Consider the following 21,594-nt stretch of genomic DNA (forward strand, 5'->3'; position numbering starts at 1 on the left):
CTGCCTTCATACCCTTGTCGGCCAAAAAGGGTAGATGTTGTCAGTCTTTCCTTACAATATCTGATAAAAGATGCAAAGCGTTCTCCACAAAACGGTAAAATCACGAGCACACTTTTTTTTCAGAACTATAGCAAACGATAATAGGATACGTGACGGTCCGTTACGGATTTTCGTAACCGTAATCGCAAACCGCAGGTTGGTCGATAACGGCTGGAAAGAAGAAATTCAGTTGTTCTTCTATCCATTATTTCATTTCTTATTTAAGTTTTTCTTCTCTCTCTTTGTTGAGAAACTATTGTTTCTGTAGTCGGTTGTGTTTCATTCAGTTTGAGGTTTAACGAAGATTAGAATATTTCTTTCTTTTTTTAGAACAAAGTAAAAGTTTTCATTTTGTTACTTTTTGACTGAAAGAGGATGAAATGTGCTTTTTCTAAACTTGTTTCGATAATATAGTTAGAAAATTTGTTTTTATTGCGATGATGAAATATGTGTCTCAAAAGGTTAGTTTTTGTTTTATCTTTCTTGGTAAGAAACTAATCTTCAAAGATTTTAAATTACTAAAATACTTGATAATTTCAACTAGGTTTTTTTTGTAAATGTTGTTTTGAAAATGTATGTATTACTTTTTTAAATTTTTACGCTGTTGCATCATTTAAACAGTATACAAATCTTCTATGAGAAGTTTTCAAAATTTTTAAATTTTAATTTTATATTCTTCTCATTTTTGATTGATTTGATCACTCAAAATTTTCAATTTTTCAAATTCTTAAAATATAATGCTTAGGTTTAGACTCAATGTTTAATTTATTTCTGATAAAACTTCTATTCTTTAATTTATCCTCCTTATTATTTGATTCTAGCATTAAAAAAAGCTTTCAAAAATTGAAATTATATTTTTTTAATTGTTTTTATTAATAAAAAATTTATAAATCAAAATTTAAAATATCTTTTTCATTTCCTTTTTTAAGACAAATTATTCATTTAAATATTTCAATTTAAATTGAAAAATATTTTCCTATCTTAAAAAAATGAAACGTTGCTTTTGATAGCCTTTCATTTTTCACATTGATGAAAATATAAATTGAATGAAACTTTGTGGTTGACTTGCGTTGTAATTGTAATAAAACCGTAAATTGAGGAAAAAATATAATAATCGCATTATATTTTTAAATAGTAACAAAAATACTTAAAATAAGATCTCTGACTCCTGGACTTTCTTAAGGTATATATCTTAAAACTAAACATAGCGCCTTCTTTTAGTTCAAAAATGGTAGATTGATAGAATTAACAATGCTTAATTTTTCCTATTTCATATATTTAATCGTCTTTCTAATATTTATATTTTCCATTGCGAGAATCAACTTCTCTCACAATATTCTCAATAAAGACTCTCTTGGGTCCCCTTGTCTTCTGAGTTAGGTATTTTGAAAACTGAGAAAAAACACATTAATAAAATACGCAGAATAACATTTCATCATTGTTGATACTCTATTGGAAAGTTTGGCTCGTATTAAGCCATAATATCGTGAACGTGTTCTGAAACTATTTGCTGAAAGTAAAACGTAAGAGAGAAAACTGATAATAAAAGCCTTTCATTACTATTCTTAATTATAAACTATTCATAATTGTTTATTTTTTTTTTTTTTTAGAAAAAATTTCATATAAATGTTATGGGTGTTAAAAATAAAAACTCTAGGCAGTCATCGATATTTTAATTTTGGCAAAATCTAGCTATAATAAATTATATTTTTCTTACCAGTTTTAACTCTGTTCCATCTTAATACACTGACAAAAAATCCCTTAAAATTTACGGCTTGAAACTCGCAACTGGGTTGGTTACGGAAAATTAACTCAGTTGTGTAAAATTTAGAAATTTAATCCATAGCCTTTGTGGTTTTTTACCATACAAAAACAAGTTTTTCGTAAAAAATTAGGAAGAAAATCCATAATCAAACTGGTTTTTTACCATAACATAACAAGTTTTTGCAACGAAAATAATTCTGTGAATGTCACAGTTAAAGTTAAGACTTAAATATGTACTCGCACCAGATGTGAAATTCGGCAGAATTTATATCGACTAACCATTGCTAGGACTCGAACCTGCCACTTAATTGAGAGGAGCTCGATCTGTTCTCTGACTCTGCGTCTCAATTGTTTTATTATGAAGAAATTGTGATTGCAGGAATTTCTCTTCATTAATGTATTAATTTAAAGATAACGTCGAATTGCAGTTTTATTTATACGATGTTCCAAACCATAAAGGGATTTCTAAAAAATAAGAGCAAATATAGAAAGTAATCGTAAAATTATTGGAGAGGGTGTAAAGTTGGTATCACTGAACGCAAAACTGCGTGGCTAAAAAATTTCAACTCACGGTTTTAATCCATTTGTTATAAGGGTAAAATGCTAAGAAAAACTTTTTTTTTCAACGAAACGAATAAAACCGTTTAATAAACAGAGAAATTTCTAAGAAACAATGGGTATTTTTTACAGTGTATAACCATGAACCATATTATGGGGCTAAATACTTCTCCAACATACTTACACGGTACTATAGTTTAACAGAAACATATGGTTCAGTTGAAAACCTTAATAAAGTTGCAACGAATTTGCATCGTAGTTCAACGTTGTACCAAATTTTTTGAGAATATATATTAAAATGACGTTCTTAAAGGATATTGTAATCTAACTGAATACGGCGAGTTTTGAGAACATGTCCTTACAAAATCTTCAGTCACAACTGTTCGAAAATGATTTTAAAAAAATATGTAATAGTTTATGTTTGAGTAGAAATAAAATGTAAAACATTTTTTTCAAAACTCGAATAAAATGCAATTTTCATAAAAATTAAAACTCAATGTGTCATGACAACCTTAATTTTAAGAGCAAATCTTTAACTGAACCAAAATTCCTCGTTTTTATAATTGAAACATTCTATTCTAAGATGGCGTAGAAATATTACAGCCCACCAATTCAGTCTCAAAGTTAAGCCTAACTTTTTCGAACTCATAACGGAAATAAAGGCGTTTTTCTAAATAGAGAGGCCAAAGCGAAATGCCGGTTCCCTCGTTTTTCCACTCTTTAAGAGCGAAATCAATTTTTATGATCCTTGGCGGCGGGGGGTGCAGCAACGGGTTACTCCGTTCAACACTGATGTGAAATTCGTTTTGCTTCTGTTCTTCAACCAAATTTCAAGCTTAGGAGGGAAGAAAAGGAAATGATTTCGACGGAATTTATGATTCCCTTCAAGGCTGGACACCTAAGATAGCAATTGAGCTCTCTTTTTTTCTCGCTTTAGTTTGAGCGAAAGACTATCAATAAAAACCGCTTAGTTTATAGTTCTGTTTAACCCTTTAATTCCCCTGTCGTTAATCGACCCGTGTAGTTTTTATGTGTGTCTATCAAGGGAGTCTTTTTCTGTATTTTGTATGGGAATTGTATACGATTAACGAACGCAGATGCATTTAAAGAGTCAGTGTTTGGCATAGAAGTTGTAGAATCGTTAATTTCTTCAACCTATACGTGACTATTTTTATTAATATTTCTTAGATAATTGTATAATAAAATATAATAAATTTTAAAATTTTTATATCTTTATGTAAGGCGGTACAACTATACAGCTTTATAACAAATTATGAGCTTAGCGCTTTCAGAAATCACTCCAGTATCCATAAATAAAATGATTAAGTTCGACTGTTGGATAGAAATTCAGTAATTCAACATGTTTCTGAGCAAAACTAATGTCTAGATGTAAAGTGGTCATACTAGATTGCTAATTTGTAGTGGCAGCTTATCATTTTGAACCTTTCCGAAGCAAAGTTAATATCTTATGTAAAATGGTAATGCTAGATTGATAATCGGCTACTGCTTATCATTCTAACCCTTTCCGGAGCAAAGCTAATATCTTATGTAAAATGGTAGTGCTAGATTGCTAATTGGCTGCGGCTGCTTATCAATTTAACCCTTTCTGGAGCAAAGCTGATATCTTAATGTAAAATGGTATTGCTAAATTTCTAATCGGCTACGGCTGCTTATCATTTTGACCCTTTCCGGAGCAAAGCTAATAACTTATGTAAAATGATAATGTTAGATTGCCAATCGGTTGCGACTGCTAATATTTTTATATAAAATGATAATGTTACATTGCTAATCCGCTGCGGCAGCTTATCATTTTAACTATTTCTTGAGCAAAGATAATATCTTAATGTAAAATGGTAATGCTAGATTTCTAATCGGCTACGGCTGCTTATCAATTTGACCCTTTCCGGAGCAAAGCTAATATCTTATGTAAAATGATAATACTAGATAGCTAATTGGTTGCGGCTGCTTATCATTTTAATCCTTTTTGTAGTCAAGCTAATATTTTGATGCAAAATGGTAATGCTAGATTGCCAATCGGCTGCTGCTGCTTATCGTTTTAACCCTTTCCGCAGCAAAGCCAATGTCTTGATCTAAAATGGTAATGGTATCGGTAGATTGTGTCGGTATATCAGTATTTTGAAACTTTTTATCGGAATAGCTACATTGATTAGGATCGTTATACTCGGTACTGGGATGTGTCCTAGAACCCAAACAACCCAGATTTGACTGCCATATATGGTTTGTTGATTTTTGCTTTAACTCACCAACAATAAAGTTGGCATAAAATATCCTAGGAATGGACAAAATGTGGTTCAGGTTCAGTTATATTCAGTCAGGTTCATATATTGTCAGGTTCAGTCGGCCTAACCATGAGAAGCCTTTTATTTCTCCCTCTATGTAACTAATTAGCGAGAAAAACTATTTTTATACTCGGATATTTTTAACATTTTATGTCATGATAAACTAGTTTTTCATGAAGAAAAATAACGTGAATAAAGCACAAATAAACGCACAAAATTACTGGTGTTACGTGATTGGTTAAGCCACTTTTTTCCCTTCTTGCAACATGTGTGTCTCGTTACTTTTTCCTGTCATTTGGGATTTCGACACCGGAAAAGTTTTTGTTTAAAAAAAAACTATAATATGTCCATTTTTGTGCTTTTATTTGAACTTTATTCATGTTGTTTCCTTTTATTATACGCAGCATAAAGTATCCTCATTTAGAATAAAAATGTCCCATTTTAGTATTGAAATTTAAATCGTTTTTTACCCTCCAAAACTTTTGCATAATTTGATTATTGAAATTCAATTACATTTTGGCATATGTTTCGGTATGTTATTTTTGTTTGTTTTGACATGAATTAACAGTCTTATTATAATATTTTATCATTACAATTTCACTTTCACTTTATGTTGTAATAATACTGGACTACATTTCAATTCAACTTTATAATATTTTTTAAAAAAATATAATAAAAACACATATTTTTCCCTTTTTCCAAAATTATTTTTGAAGCTAATGAAAAAAAAAAACTCTTTAATCGATAATCCTATAATCTAAAACTTCCTCTTAATCGATAAAACGATTGTATCGAAAACGGATTATAAGTAAAACATTATATTCTCAGAAGGTGTTATTTACCGGTGAGGAAGGCGCAAACGAGAATTGCCTTTGTGGGTGTTTGAAATGACGGTGGCCATCTTGTTTCGATTGCTTTGGTATAGCCTCTCTGGCAATGTTCCAGTTTGGGAAATTGTTCTTTAACCCCTTCTCGTTCGTTTTTGGGGGATGGAAACAAATTATTCGTCGTCGCGTGAGAGAAACCATTTGATAAAATAATATTTTTATGATTCTCTAAGAAATCTAACACGGTTCCCGTGACCCGTGACACGAAGAACTCTTTTTGAAAAAAGATAGTCACTGGAATTTGGCGTCATGCCCCTTTCGGTAAGTCAGGTACAAAAGTAAAAATACTGACCGATTTCAAATTTCTTTTCTGGAATTAATTCTAGATTTCAATTTGTGTTTTGAAATGCTACGTTTCTTGCATCCGATCAGAAAATATTTAAATAATGGTAGGTAGGATTTGAAGTCTTAGAACCCTTATTACTGCATATAAATTTTATAATCGGTGAGCTATTTTTCAAAAGTAAAAAAGCTGACCGATTTAAATTTTTTTTTCTGGAGTTAATTCTAGATTTCAATTTGTGTTTTGAAATGCTACGTTTCAAAACATTCTACTACGTACTATTCTACTTTGTGTTTTGAAATGCTGTTTTCAAAAGTAAAAAAGCTGACCGATTTTAATTTTTTTTTCTGGAGTTAATTCTAGATTTCAATTTGTGTTTTGAAATGCTACGTTTCAAAACATTCTACTACGTACTATTCTACGTTGTGTTTTGAAATGCTGTTTTCAAAAGTAAAAAAGCTGACCAATTTTATTTTTTTTTTTCTGGAATTAATTCTAGATTTCAATTTGTGCTTTGAAAAGCTACGTTTCTTGCATCCGATCAGAAAATATTTAAATAATGGTAAGATTTGAAGTCTTTGAACCTTTATTACTGCAACATAAATTTCATAGTTTTAAATAATTATTGCCCAGTAATTATGTAGAAAAAAGAAAGAAAAAGACTAATTTTAGATGGTTCTAGTGCTGTTTAAACTGTTACTATTTGAAACATTTCTGAGTTTTAGATAATTACTTCCAAAAAGTTATTTTTATTATTAAGAAAGGAAAAGAAAACAAAGATGATTCAATTAATGCTGTTTAAATTTAGCTTAAAAATGTTCTATTTTTACATAATTACTTCCCAGTAATTAGTATTATATTATCAGAAAAGAAAAAAAAATTAGATCGTTCAACGAAAGATTTTTAAAATTATTAGTGATTAGGTACTATTGTTATATTGAAGGAGAAAAAAATTTGGATGGTTCAATTAATACTGTTTAAATTATTAACAGTTAAAAATTTCCAATTTTTTCATAATATCCAATTTTTTCATTTTGTTTTAAGTAGTTATTGTTACATTAAAATAGGAAATGAACAAAATTTTGAACGAAGTATAACTAATAATTTTATGCTGTTTAAATTATCAGTGATTAAAAATTTCAAAGTTTTAAATAACTACTTCCAGAAACTTATTTCTATGTTGAAAAAGGAAAAAAATTTAAGTAGTTTAAAAAATTATTATTTAAATTTTCTGTGATAAAAAAATTTCTGGCCCAATTTAATTACTTTCTATAAATTATTCTTATATTAAAAAAGGAGAAAAAACATTTTAGATGCTTCAAATATCTCTGTATAAATTATCATTGAATAAAAATTTACTGGGTTTACATAATTACTTCCCAGAAGATTTTGTTGCATTAAAAAAAGGGGGAAAATTAGATTTTTCTGTTAATATTGTTTAAATTTTAAACTGATTGCGTTGAAATCAAAATTAAAAATCGTAAGAAGGAGAAAATTATTTATTCGTGTCATTAAACTGTGGTTAAATACTTTAATTTTTTATAATCCCTGAAGCTTCTTGATCCATCTTGTTTATATCTATAGATTCCAATTTACAAAAATACTTTTATTTTAGGAATTCTTTAATATTTTTAAGAATAATTGTATTGGCATATTGCAAAATTTGATAAATTTATGAAAAATTAATGCTAGAAGTAATTTATTAATTCAGTTAATTTATTTTGTATACGATATTTCAGATGGTTATTTAAATTAATAAAATTATATCATAATAATTTTTTTTTGCCGGTATTGGAAAATTTTTAAGAATAAAAAAAAGATATTTGTAAAAACACCAAAGAAATCACGAGAAAAACATTTTTTTTTCGCGGAGGTTGCATGGAAAATTATTAATTATTTTTAAATATTTGAAAAGAATGCGTGACTGACTCCTCTAAAAATACTGTTTATATCTTCTTCCTTTTTCTAAATGAAATTTAATATTCGTTTTTAATCTCGAGGTATATCCTTCATTTTGACTTTTTTATTACTACAAACAAGACCTCAAGCGTCACATATTTTTAAATCACCTTCCCTACATTTCATTAAAATTTGAATAACGATTTTTCCCTATATTTTTTGCATAAATTATATTTATTTTTGTCCCAGGTTTTCAACAAATACTTTTCCAACATTTTATCCATACCCATCTTTTCTCTTTTTATCAAACTTTAAATAAGATGGTGGATTATGAATGTCTTTATACTCAAGTTAATGAGATTTTTTCTCCGTTTCACTATCTAATTTTTTGCGTTACTTTTTTTTTAAAAATAGCTTTTCGCAAACAGGATTACACTCTAAGCCGTCCTCTTCTTGATTATATCTTAACACTTGGATGACACGCGGGCCTGTTTATAATTTCACATCTAGTGACGCCACGGTGAACATGATACATCTATGTGACATGTGAACTGCACGCGCATTAGGAAGATTACTAAGATGAATTAGTAAGTTGCGTGCGTCGTTTTGAGTGGTACTAATATAAGATGAAAACTGAAGACTTTTTTTCCCCTTTTTACTTGGACGTTTTATTTTTTTGTTTCTAAATTAATGTTTGAAGAAGTCTAGAAAGAAGTTCATAAAAAAAAATTGTTAAATAGAAAAAAACATTGTGCCGCATAAAAGTTTCGATCAAATTAGGTGAAAAGTACCGGCATCTTGAGTGCCGGTCATTCATTTGGTAGTTTTTCCGTTCATATGGTAACGGTAAAATCTGGTTTTTAAAATTATAGTTGAAAGTAAGAAATTCCATATCAAATTACGGTAAAAAGTACCAAAACTTTTACTTCAGCCAGTACTTTTTACCGTAAAATATCACGAAACGAAAAACCTAATGTACCATAATTTTTGCAGTAATAATGACCATAAAATCATTAAATCACTCTAGTTAAATAAGTATAACTATAAAAAGTAAGGTATAATATTTCATGATAAACATGTTTTTATTGTAAAATTGATATTAATGAGAACACCCAAACAATGGATTTTACACCCAAAGTACTCGAACATTATACCGTAATTTAATCCAGAATTTTTTACAGTGTGGTGAAAAAAACTGACAAATGATGAAGTTAAAATCTGTATATTGAAATTAATGCTAAATTAATGTTAAGCAATAGTGTAGTTATCGAGTCTAAATTTTAGCAAAGTAAATATGAAGAAAAAAGGAAACTTTTAAATAATGTCAAAATTTTTAATAAATAAATGTGAAGAAGTCTATAAATTTAACTGAAAAGTCGTTAATAAATAAATGTAGAGGACAAATCAAAGAATTTGTCTGAAAAGTATCAATAGATAAGTGTAAATCAATCAAGAATAATCAAGACGCAATCAAGAATAGATACGTGTTAATCAAGAAATACGACTTAAAATTATTGAAATTCCATAAATGCCTATAAATGTAAAGTAAAAAAATAAAATTATATTTTATATATATATATATATATATATATATAAAATATAATTTTATTTTTTTACTTTANATATATATATATGAAGATTTTAAATAAATAAATGTGAAGAATAGTAGAAACTTAACTGAAAAACTATTAATAAATAAATATCGAGGACAAATCAAAGAATCCACTTTACCGTAAAATATTTTACAGTAATTGCTACTGCAATATTTATTCAACAAGAGTGATTCAGGGTTTTTGTTATAATTATTACTGTAAAAATTACGATATGTCAGGTATTTTGTTCCGTAATGTTTCGGTTAAAATCGATTTTACTGTAAAAAGTACCCGCACCCTGAGTTCCGGTACTTTTTACCGTATTTTGAACCAGACTTCTTTACAACATAACTATAATTGCAAATTTATAATTTTCAGGATTTTTATCATATTTTTTATACAAAAATCACTTAGAAATAAAATTATCACTATTATCTTAAATGCTACTTTGAATTCATTTTTATACTTGTTTAACCATTTAAAACTTAAATTTCAATAATATCTAACCTATTACTCATGAAAACTGAACCTACATCAAGAACTGGTCTGAAGCATCCACCATATCTATTTTGAATATTTCCTTTCAGGCATTTCCATTTATATAGAAAATTGAAATTTAAGAAGCATACAATATCCCGAAGTGTGCTTACGTCATCGTAAACAAGTTTCCTTTTTTATCGCAAAATACATTCAATACTGTTATTTGTAGAGGGCCGATGCAAAACAGTTTTTATATGCTCCAAATCGAATAGACGCTCTTTCGGAGTTCTAGAATTCTTGAGCATTCAGTTGAAGCTTCATGACTTCATAGGTCTAGATTCCGTGACAAACAATCATTGAGAGAGAACATTTTCTTGGCTTCACGATGCACGCGCGCACACTGAAGCTTTTTGCAGTTCATAAGTGTATTTCTTTTTTCTTTTTTTTATTTTATTTACTGAATCTTGAACTCTTCCTCGGATATTCGTTTTGTTGGATATCCTCCCAACGTTTACATTCCATCTAATTTATTAAATGCACGTGTTTAGATGTAATTTATCATATACTGGAGAAAAAGTGATTTTTTTTCTCTGTTCTATGATTTAGCTTGTTTTTTAGATAACAAGAAAAAGGATTAGAAGATCTTTTTTTCGATGCCAAATTAAAAAAGAAAGTTCAATGATCTGTTCATATACTTTTTTTACTGTGCATACATCATTAATATATTCTATTAAAATTAAAGTTTAAATCAATATGATAAATGCTTTTTTTTTATATCTAGACCAATTAAGTCTTGTTAAAAACTTTCATATGAACTAATTAGAATTTTTAATTTCAAATCTTTAAGTTTAGAATTTTTAAATTTTTAGTACAAAATTAAACTTAATTGTAAGTATAAAATTAAACTTAATTGTATAAAATTAAACTTAATTGTAATTGTTCTAAAAAAATGTAAAAATATGTAATTTATGTATAGCTGCTTTATGATTTTTGTCTGCCTAAGTTCTGACGTGCTTTGCACAAAAAATGATCTGCTCTTTCAAAACAATTTTCTAGATATTTCGTAATCATCGTGTGTGTTGATGAATTTAAAATACACATATTTATAGTTTACAAATATGAGCTATTATAGACGTAGCTTTCAAATTTTAACTTTAAACAAAATAGAATTTTCTTTTTTGCTTTTCTTAATAACTAAAACATATTAATATGTGTAAATATGTGTCAATTTGAACGGAAAAAAAACATCTTGTAAATTCCTTCGACTTAGTTACATATTCGCACTTCTATAAAAAATAAATCCATCACTGTATTAAATAAATGTAGATGAAATAGCAATGATACAGCGTCTAATATCTGATTTTAGGGCTTGTATTTTCATATGCTTTTTGGTGACAATCTTTAGCTATAATATTAAAAAAAAAATCCAGAAAATGAAGGTTGAAGCCAAAGGCGTTAAAAACCTCTTTCAAGACTGCCAATGTTTCTGACCAACGAAGAAAAAAAGGGTATCGAAAAATTTAGTCTAATGCCTGGAATCTAAAAGTGAAACACAAAGTGTTGCAATTGTATTGTTTCATACATAATTGCATTATGTCTACTCTCTTATTAAGAATTTTGATATTGATTTTTAAAAAAAGCTGTATTTGTTTCAATTTAAGTAAGAGTTGTAGTAATTGTTAAGTTGTCAAATACTGTTACAAATTTTGAATCATGTTGAACCATAATATTGAACCTAAGTTCAACCATATTATTTATCAATTTTAACTCTTATACCAGAGACATTAAGTTTGTAAGAAATTGTAGCGTATCTACCACTACAAAAATATAGTTACAGTTCACTAGTATGTAAGGCATGTTAACTCGATTCTATGTTGGGGTACCTTTTCTTAGATGAAGGTTGACATAGTCGATATCTACTCACTCCACATTGGTGACCTCCGGACGCCTATCTTGACAGTAAAGCCCCACTTAGATCTGAACACACCTACTTCGATGGATGGTCCACTTTAAAACAGTTGACTTGCTACTTGTGACATTATCCACCTCCTCGCACTGTTGCTACTTAATCTCGTCTCGATCACGCACAACGTCCATCGGCCTGCATACACGCGACTGCTAACGGCATCACAGGAGCGACAACGACCGTGATCTTAATACAGCTCTCCAGGCTTCTCACAAAAACAGCAATAAATCAACTAGTGGTATTCGTGCATCGAAATCTATCACAGATATAATTCTGGTGGAGGAGTACTGTAGCATATCTACCGCTGCAAAAATATAATTAAGTTGATATTGTCGAAAGCTACTATCCCTACAAAATACATAAAGTGTTATGGATCAAGGTACAAATAATATGGTTCAACAAATATCATCCTCCTTTTTTCAGAAAGTTTTGTAAAAAGTTTACACATATACATTTATTACAATCAGAAAGCTTCTTGACCCTGGCCAATTTGGATTCCGCACTGGAAGAGGAACTGACGATGCTATCTATGAGGCCGTATCTTTTGTGGAGGAAGCAAAGAAAGAGAAGAAACATACCATCGGGGTGGCTCTGGACATTGACAACGCTTTTAATAACGCAAATTGGAAAACTTTAAAAAATGAGCTTAACAAATTGGAATTGCCCGATAATCTAGTTAGAGTGATATTTGATTTTTTAAAGGATAGAGAGGTTATCTATAGAGATGAAGAGGGCAATGATATCTTCAAACGAAATATTAATATGGGAGTTCCTCAGGGCTCGTCACTTGGCCCGGTGCTTTGGTTGATTTATGTTAATTCAATTTTTAGCTTTTTTTATGGAATCAATTTTAGCCAGTTTAATGATGTGAAAGTTGAAGATTGCCGTATTATTGCTTTTGCGGACGATATATTGTTGTTATTGAGACATCCAATTCTTTATCGCTTTGACCAATTGGCCACCTTCTGTCTCTCCGAACTGTCATCCTGGGCTCATAATAATAATCTTAAATTTAGTGATAACAAAACACAATGTATAACCTTTCCAAAAACCAAGAAGACAATAAGGAGGTTACCAAATATTAAGATGAGTTATCAGCATACACAATCTATTAAGCAGGTGCAAGTTCTTAAATATCTAGGAATTCTCTTTGACCCAGGATTGACTTGGATAGCTCACTTGAATCACGTTAAGGAGAGAGTTGGTAAATTTAATAATTTGATTAAGAGGGTGGCCAGGGCAACTTGGGGCCTGAAACCAAAAATTTTAAAGATTATCTACCAGAGAGCAACGGAGAGAATCATACTTTATGCCGCCAGTGTCTGGTATCGTAACACTACTAGAATTAACGATAAAATTAATGCCATTCAAAGAACATCCTTAATAGTGATTACAAGGGCCTATTCAACAACTAGCACTGAGGCCCTCCAGATACTGGCGGGGGTGAAACCCATTCATTTAAGAATTATTGAGGATACTTGTATAAAGAGGTTAAGATGGAATTACAGAATTGAGGAATACGACCGTAATATTCAAGAAATTCTAAGAGCAACGATACTCGAGAAACCAGTTATTAATATTCACCCTTCTCTTTATAAATCCGTCCCCTTTGGTGGATTGACCCCAACTAACAAGGGAATTGAGATTTTTACGGACGGCTCGCGGATGGAGGTTGCCGATGCTATGAATAATACCTCTGAACATAGAACAGGAATGGGAATGATAGTCAGGAGAGATGGAAAACTCATTCTGGCAACCTCCATCAGACTGAGCAATAACTGCAGTGATGATGGCAATTAACACTGCTTTACAATGGCTTGCAAATAACCAATATCCCAATGCAACTATTTACTCTGATTCGCTCTCCTCGTTGCAAGCTTTAAAAAATCCTAAACCCGATTCCGAATTGGTAGAAAACACCAAACAAATCTGGAAAAATAATATTCTTCTCGGATGGGTAAAAGCCCACATTGGTATTGAAGGCAACGAGGAGGCGGATCGAGTTGCTAAAAACGCCATCAGTCTCGGCAATGTTGACATTGAGGTCCCGAGCTCCACCGCCCAAGTCAAAACATTGGTCAAAGGCTATAATCTCATGCGTTGGAAACAGGAGTGGCGGGATTCCGAGAAAGGCAGACAAACGTATAAGTTTATTAAGGATCCTAATATTAGTAGACTTCAGGCGAATTTTTATTTTAATCAATTTCTTACGGGCCATGGAGTGTTCGGTGAGTATCAGAATAGATTTTTTAATAGAGCCCTTGATTGCAATTATTGTGGAGAAATTCAAAGCATTGATCATTTAATTTTATACTGTCCACGCTTCCGAACACTCCGTGGAGAACATTTTAAAAATTTCAATCAAATTCAATGTTTTGCTAATTCGACCTGCAGGGGTATTATTAAATGTATCATAAAAAAGACACTTGAAGATATTTTGGGTGGTGACACTTAAGGATTCGGAACCCCGCACTCCAAATTGGGTGTCTCAAGCTTTTTTATGTACGTTTATTGTTAATTTGATTGGTTTTATACCTGTGTGACTTGGTTTTGAGTCATGTTTTTAACTGCTAGTTTTTTTTCCCAATTTGTTCTTAATGTAATATTTCACTTTTACTTATTCCTTTTATATGATCGGTTTTATTCATGTTTGACTTGGTTTTGGGTCATGTTTCAACTGTAAATTTTATTCCAGTTTGTTCCTTATGTAATCTTTTACTTGCTTTTACCCCAATCTTGCTTTTACCACGCACGATATGGATGTTTTATTCACTTTTATGTATATATTGTTTTTACTCTTTTAATTATGATCTTTGCGATTTTCAATGTGTTGGCTGGATTTGGGGTCATGTTTTTAACTGTTGTTCGCTTGTGTTTTATTCTTTTTATTCTTTTTGTTGATATAATTTCTGATGTTTTGTGTAAGTTTTATGTGTGTTGTATGTATCTACTCTCGCATGCCCTTAAATAGGGCGGGGCGAGATACAAATAAACATATACATTTATTTAGTTGAAGCATTTGCGCGCATACATGAACCTATACATCAATAATCATATGATTTATCAAAATAATTTTAAAATACTGTAACGGAAACAAAAGTAATGTGTAACATTTATCTTCTAAGAAACAAATGTGAATTTGAAATTTTTCACCATAGTTTTTATAATATTTATTAAACAAAATAATCCTTAAACGTTATTTCAAAAATGTTCTTATTATATTATATTTAAAAACTAAATTTCCTTACTAAATAGAAATGAATTCTCCCTTTCCGTAGCTTTACTTTTAATTCTAATCCTAAACATTATGACCTCATATATATCTACCCTAAAATCTCGAAAGTGTAAGCATAGTTTGCATAACATTCAGTAAATATAGTAGTCCTTAAACGTTATTTCAAAAATGTTCCTATTACATTAAAGTTAAAAAACAAATTTCCTTGCTAAACAAAGGCAAATTCTCCCTTCTATAACTTTACTTTTAATCTACTCCTAAACATTAAAACCTCATATAAATCTACTCTAAAATTCCGGAAACTGTATTCATAGTTTACTTAATATTTGCTTTACATTATAACCTCAAACAAATCTACCCTAGAATTCGTTAACTGTAATCATAGTTTGCATAGCATTAAGTAAATATAGTAATCCTTAAACGTTGTTTCAAAATTTTTCTTGTTACATTATAGGTGATAAAAATAACTTTCCTTACTAAACAAAAACAAATTCTCCCTTCTATAACTTTACTTTTAATCTACTCCTAAACAACATAAACTCATATAAATCTACTCTAAAATTCCGGAAACTGTATTCATAGTTTACTTAATATTTGCTTTACATTATAACCTCAAACAAATTTACCCTAGAATTCCGTTAACTGCAATCATAGTTTGCATAGCATTAAGTAAATATAGTAGTCCTTAAACGTTGTTTCAAAATTTTTCTTGTTATATAGGTGATAAAAATAACTTTCTTTACTAAACAAAAGCAAATTCTCCTTTCCGTAGTTTTATTTTAATTTACACCTAAACATTATAACCTCATATAAATCTACTATAAAATTCCGGAAACTGTATTCATAGTTTACTTAATATTTGCATAACATTATAACCTCAAATAGATCTACCCAGAATTCCGTTAGCTGTAATCATAGTTTGCATAGTATTAAGTAAATATGGCAGACCTTAAACATTATTTTTAAAAAAACTTCTTGTTACATTATAGGTGATAAAAATAATTTTCCTTACTAAACAAAAGCAAATTTTTCTTTCAGTAGCTTTATTTTTAATTCTAATCCTAAACATTAAAATCTCATATAAATCGACGCTAGAATTCCGAAAACAGTAGTCATATTTTGCATAGCATTTACTAAATAAATTAATCCTTAAACGTTATTTCTGAAATGTCCTCGTTACATTACAGTTAAAAATAAATTTCCATATTAAACTTAAAAAAAATGCTTCCTTTTCGTAGCTTTACTTTTAATTCTATCCTTAATATGCTACTCTGGTTGCATTTATAATTAGAATAACTAAAACTCTACTTTTAAAAACCAAAACGAGATAAATATTTGCTCCTCAGTTAGCATTCTTTCTTTCCATTGATATTTAAAATCTAAATCTCCCTTTCCTTGTGTCGAATAATATTTTTAACCACTACGGTTAAGTAAAATCTTACTGAATCCTTCAAACAAATTGCGATGTTAGTATATTTCTGAAGTATAAATATAACTCATTTCCCTGTAAACTTCTCATTACACTTCACGCCTTTCCCCCTTCCTCTACTTGCAACCTATTCCCCATTTAAGTCTCAGGAGATTTCGGTTTTCCCTTTCTTGTTCTTTAATTTGCAAAATTCCCTATCTGAATACTCCCCATCACTACGCGTAACCTCAAATACTCCGAAAACTACACACTGGAAGAGGTTAATGACTTATTACTTCCACAGCTCAGTACACGTTGCTATGACAACGCTCTCCACATTCTCTTAGAAAGGGAAGAGAATGAAAAATTAAACTAGGTTACTACGGTTATTGTCTTTTCCTAAATTCTTCTGTGTCCGTTTACTCTATAAGCCACAGGGAAGAAGCGTTACTGTAAAATGTCTGCCGTTTGGGCTGTCGCCTTAGGGGGTATTAAGCAACCCTTAGAGCCCCCCCCCCCTTTAACAAACCCCTCTTGTACAAGATAGAAAGAACAGAAAATGCTAAGTGTGAGGAAAACTTTAATAACTTATTATAGGATTATAAAATTTGAATCTCGCAGTGGACTAGACAGTTAAGGTGATTTAGGTTGCTTATACTTCGAGATTAATTTCCTCCTCATCTTATTTACATGTTCAGAACTGTCTATTCTATCTTTTAAGCTCAAAGATTGAACGTCAGGCCCTTCTGTCGCTTATTTATAGATTTTCTCTTTAATTACTGGACTTTCTAAGACTCGATTAATTACTAAAAGGATTATCCCTTTGGATTTATTACTTAAAACCTATGTGGTTATTATATCATTCTTTGATATTCAGCTATTGGGGTTATTTGCTGCAATTTATAATGCAGTTTCAGGAAATTAATTGCAACATATAAAGCGATTAATATTTTAATATGTGCTCATGGTTGGAATTTTGGTCATGTGCACAACTTTTCAACCTCGGCAATTGCTTATGACCTTAAAACTGATGGAGGTCAAGAGCAAGATGGTTGAAAAATTTCTTTTTACTTGATGTTAGTAATTTAATATCGATTATTATAATTACAATTTTAGCAATTTTATATTTTTTTAAAATGTCATTGTTTTATATCACTAAGGTAAGAAAAAACTGATTAAGATCACGTTTTATACTTTTAACGAAAATTCAAGTCACAACACCAAGAAGTGAAATGTTTCTAAAATAATAATAATACAAAATATTAAAAGAATTCATAAGTTTCTATGATTTTTCTCATACATTGACTAAAAGCAGTCATATAAACTGCAAATTGTTTTAGTTTTTAAAAAGTGATAGGCACTATGTGATAATACACACTGTGTAGATAATTATGCATATTTTAGAACTTGACAAATGCTTAAAACTTAGTAAAATATATTTTGTTATTATATTATTAATTATCATATTATTTATTATTATATTATTTATTATTATATGATTTATTATTATATTATTTAGTATTATATTATTTATTATTATATTATTTATTATTATATTATTTAGTATTATATTATTTATTATTGTATTATTTATTATTATATCATTTATTATTATATTATTTATTATTATATATTTCAAAGTTTTGTATAAAATTTGTGTATTTGTTTACTAAATTAAGGCAATAAATGACGTAAGAAATAAATTTGGTTTTATCTTTTGAAAAGTGACAAGTGAAACAATTAAAGTCGTAAATATCTAAATTTAAACTTAATTATATACGAATTAGGTATGTTTCTAAACCAACTTATAAAACCACATTATGGCAACATGATTATTTTTAAAACATTTAATGTTTAATATCCATCCAATCATATATTCATCAGTTTAGAAAATGTCCATCATTATCATTTTTTTATTATCCGTCATCTTGAAATGCATAATTTAAATAAAATAAAATATTCCTTTCACAGAAATTAGCTCACAATTTTTACTACCTTTTTTTAATTCCTTAATAATATATTATCAAAAAATACAAATTATAATTACATTCATTATCTCGATTTCCATACATTTGGAAAAATTTAAAAATCCTTTTTTTACCAACTTTTGTCTTTAGTTTTTTACAGATTTTGAAAAAATATAATTTCTATGAAGTATGAAATATATAATGATAAATACGTAATTACGTGATTAAAAGCTTCATTTTAATCAGGTTATGAATTCGCTTCAAAACTATATAAAATAACAGGCCACAGGTTTCAAGCAATCAAAACCAGACTCCCATTTTCCAGACTTGCCAGACGAGAAGTCACAAAAAAAGCATAGATATTTATTTAATACAATGCTATTACAAAAACTGCTTGGAATTTGCTGTTTTAAAGGAATAGAAGTGCAGTGTTTCTTTTTAAAATTGCAGCGATAATCAGTCGTTTAATCGGAGGCTTATTAACGATCCGATTTAGGCAGTAACATAAGCATCGAGTAAGAGTAATTTTACCCCCAAAAAATCCAACACCATTTGGCTGCAGCCAATTTTATTGTACTATGCCTTATTTTAAAACATTGTATAAAATGTGATAGAAATTGTACCATCGGTTCAAATTCTAATATGAAATTCGACATTCAATACAATTTCTCTAGCATTTATATGTCTCCTAGTCAAAGCTGTTTTTTCTTTTAAGAGCAATCAGTGCACAATTATTTATAACATAAGCAGGGGTCTGTTTAGAAGAAATTTGGGTCCGTTAACGGACCCTTCACAAAATATCTTTTCATAAAAACGGACCCTTCACAAAATATTTTGACTCAAAAACGGACCCTTCACAAAATGATCTTTCTTTTAATCGGACCCTTCACAAATTTGTTTATCTTCATTATTATTTTATTAATCGAATAAACCCTTTCCAGGGCAGAAAACAAGAAAGATAGATGTAAACGAATTTAGTTTTGTCTTCGGCAGACGGTTCTTCCATCATTCGTCCGAAATTAATATTCTGCTTTCAGCAGCATAAGCTAAATATCAAATATTTGTATGTTGCATCTCTAATTTAGAAGCAGCAATTGTTGTTTATTTTTTAAAATTTAATTTTTTTAATTATAATTTTACAGTGTTGAGCATAATCTTGTATGTCTTTACAACTTAAAAACTCCTTGAAAAAGTTTTTTTTGCAATAACGGACCCTATTTGCACGCATTCATAAAAGCGGACCCTGGTTAAAAGAATGTGAGTAATTTTTTCACAATATCACGAAAAACGGACCTTTCACAAAATGTCTGGACAGACCCCTGATAGGCATTGAGTAAGAGTAATTTTACCCCCAAAAAATTTAACACCATTTGACTGCAGCCAATTTTATTGTACTATGCCATATTTTTAAGCGTTGTATAAAATGTGATCGAAATTATGCCATTGATTCTAAATCTAATATGAAATTCGACATTCAATACAATTTCTCTAGCATTTATATGTCTCCTAGACAAAGCTGTTTTTCCCTTTAAGAGCATTCAGTGCACAATTATTTGTTTCCTCGAGAACTATCACAGAACTATAGATAATGTGAAGAAGGAATGCATTGCCTCTTTGACCCTAAAGGTCTTTCTGGAATGGAGGCGGTAATCCGATTTTCCGATGCCATTCTAAATTGGTTTTCAATTTTCCTTTAATCATGTCGTAATTGGATTTTGACAACGATTGAAAAGGTGGTATTGAAAACTTGAAAGGATGAAATCTAATTACTGGAAAATATTCTCTCTCTCTTTTTTTTAAAGTTTATTTTTGGCAACTATGTTATTTGATTTTGATGTATTCTGTCTGTTATTGTCATGATAGTTCGTGCGTAAATTTGAGCGACTTATTTATAGATTCTAATAAAATCTTTCATCTTTTTTTTTAATGTTGTTTACATTGACATTTTGAAAATACTTAAGTAGATCATAAGAAAAAGCATTGTTAAAGTTTACGTATTTTTGCAATTCTTTGATTCTTTTAGAAACAGATAGCATTTCCGATTTTTTTTCATTTCAATTTTATTTTCTATTGATCAGGTCTATCTATTCTATTTGATCAGGTCTATTTGATTTTCATGTATTAAAAATGAATAGACCCTGTTATTGTCATTATAGTTCATGCATGAATGTAAGCTAATGATTATTTCCTATCAGTTAATATTTTATGGATACTAATAAAATCTTTTTTCTTATTTAGTTTTATTAGCATTGACTTTTCAAAAATACTTTTATAATCAGTATAGAAGAAAAAGCATTGTTGAAATTTACTTATTTTCTTTGTATTCATTTATTTTTTTTAGAAACAAATAGCATCGCCGCTTTTTCATGTCACCTTGTTTGAAACCATTTATAATGTTTTTGAGATGTTTCATTGACTTGAATAATAGAGTTTATTAATTATTGCAGAAAGATCACTATTTTATATTTTATTATTTTAAAAAATGAAAACAAAGTTTTAGTAATTTCAAGCAAAAAAATGGAAAATTTTGAAATAAAACTTTTTTTTCTTCCGTTGCTATTTTCTTCGTTAAAACCGTAATCAAATGAAAGGTAATGATAATTTGAATTAAAATAAAAAAATTTATCCAAAATAATCAACTACAAATTTTTTGCCCACGCAATAGTATAAAATAGAAATAATAGTTTACAATAGGCGTAATATTTTGTTGTTTTTCAAACGCCATTTTAAGATACACCATCGTAATTATGCTAAAATTAAACGTTAGTATACCAAGTAGCAACCAAATTTATTTTATAAACACTTAAATCGAAACAATTGTTAGCAATAGATGTAATATTTTACTGGTCCTTAAACCCCACTTTAAGATGCATCGTCGTAATTATGCTAGAATTAAATTGTACTTTTAAGAAAAGTGTATGGTAGGTATAGATTATTAATTTTTCATGTATTTGAACAATGAAGAAAATAGTGTCGGTAGTAAGATTTCCAAAAGCAAGTTAATATACTTTACTTCTACATTCTTCTGTGTTAGTTTTGTTTTGTGTACTTCACTTCCATGCTTTACTTACTCAACTTCTTGAGTGTGCCAAATCCTCACCAAATGATATATTTTATCTACTGTTTTAGGTAATAACACGAAAGATTTTATAAGAGCTTTAAAAAACCTGGAACTTATTGTTAGTTGCTTGCTTTAATCTTCATCTGAAAGAAAGT

At 29.3% G+C, this 21,594-nt stretch overlaps 1 protein-coding gene across 13 annotated transcripts in view; it reads left to right on the forward strand.

Moving 5' to 3' along the window:
* Positions 1–21,594, forward strand: part of LOC107447376 (coiled-coil domain-containing protein AGAP005037) — a 679,334-nt gene that overhangs the window by 599,515 nt on the left and 58,225 nt on the right. The gene's annotated exons all lie outside the window — the stretch shown is intronic.

This window comes from Parasteatoda tepidariorum, chromosome 8 (assembly GCF_043381705.1).
Source record: "Parasteatoda tepidariorum isolate YZ-2023 chromosome 8, CAS_Ptep_4.0, whole genome shotgun sequence".
Classification (NCBI taxonomy): domain Eukaryota; kingdom Metazoa; phylum Arthropoda; class Arachnida; order Araneae; family Theridiidae; genus Parasteatoda; species Parasteatoda tepidariorum.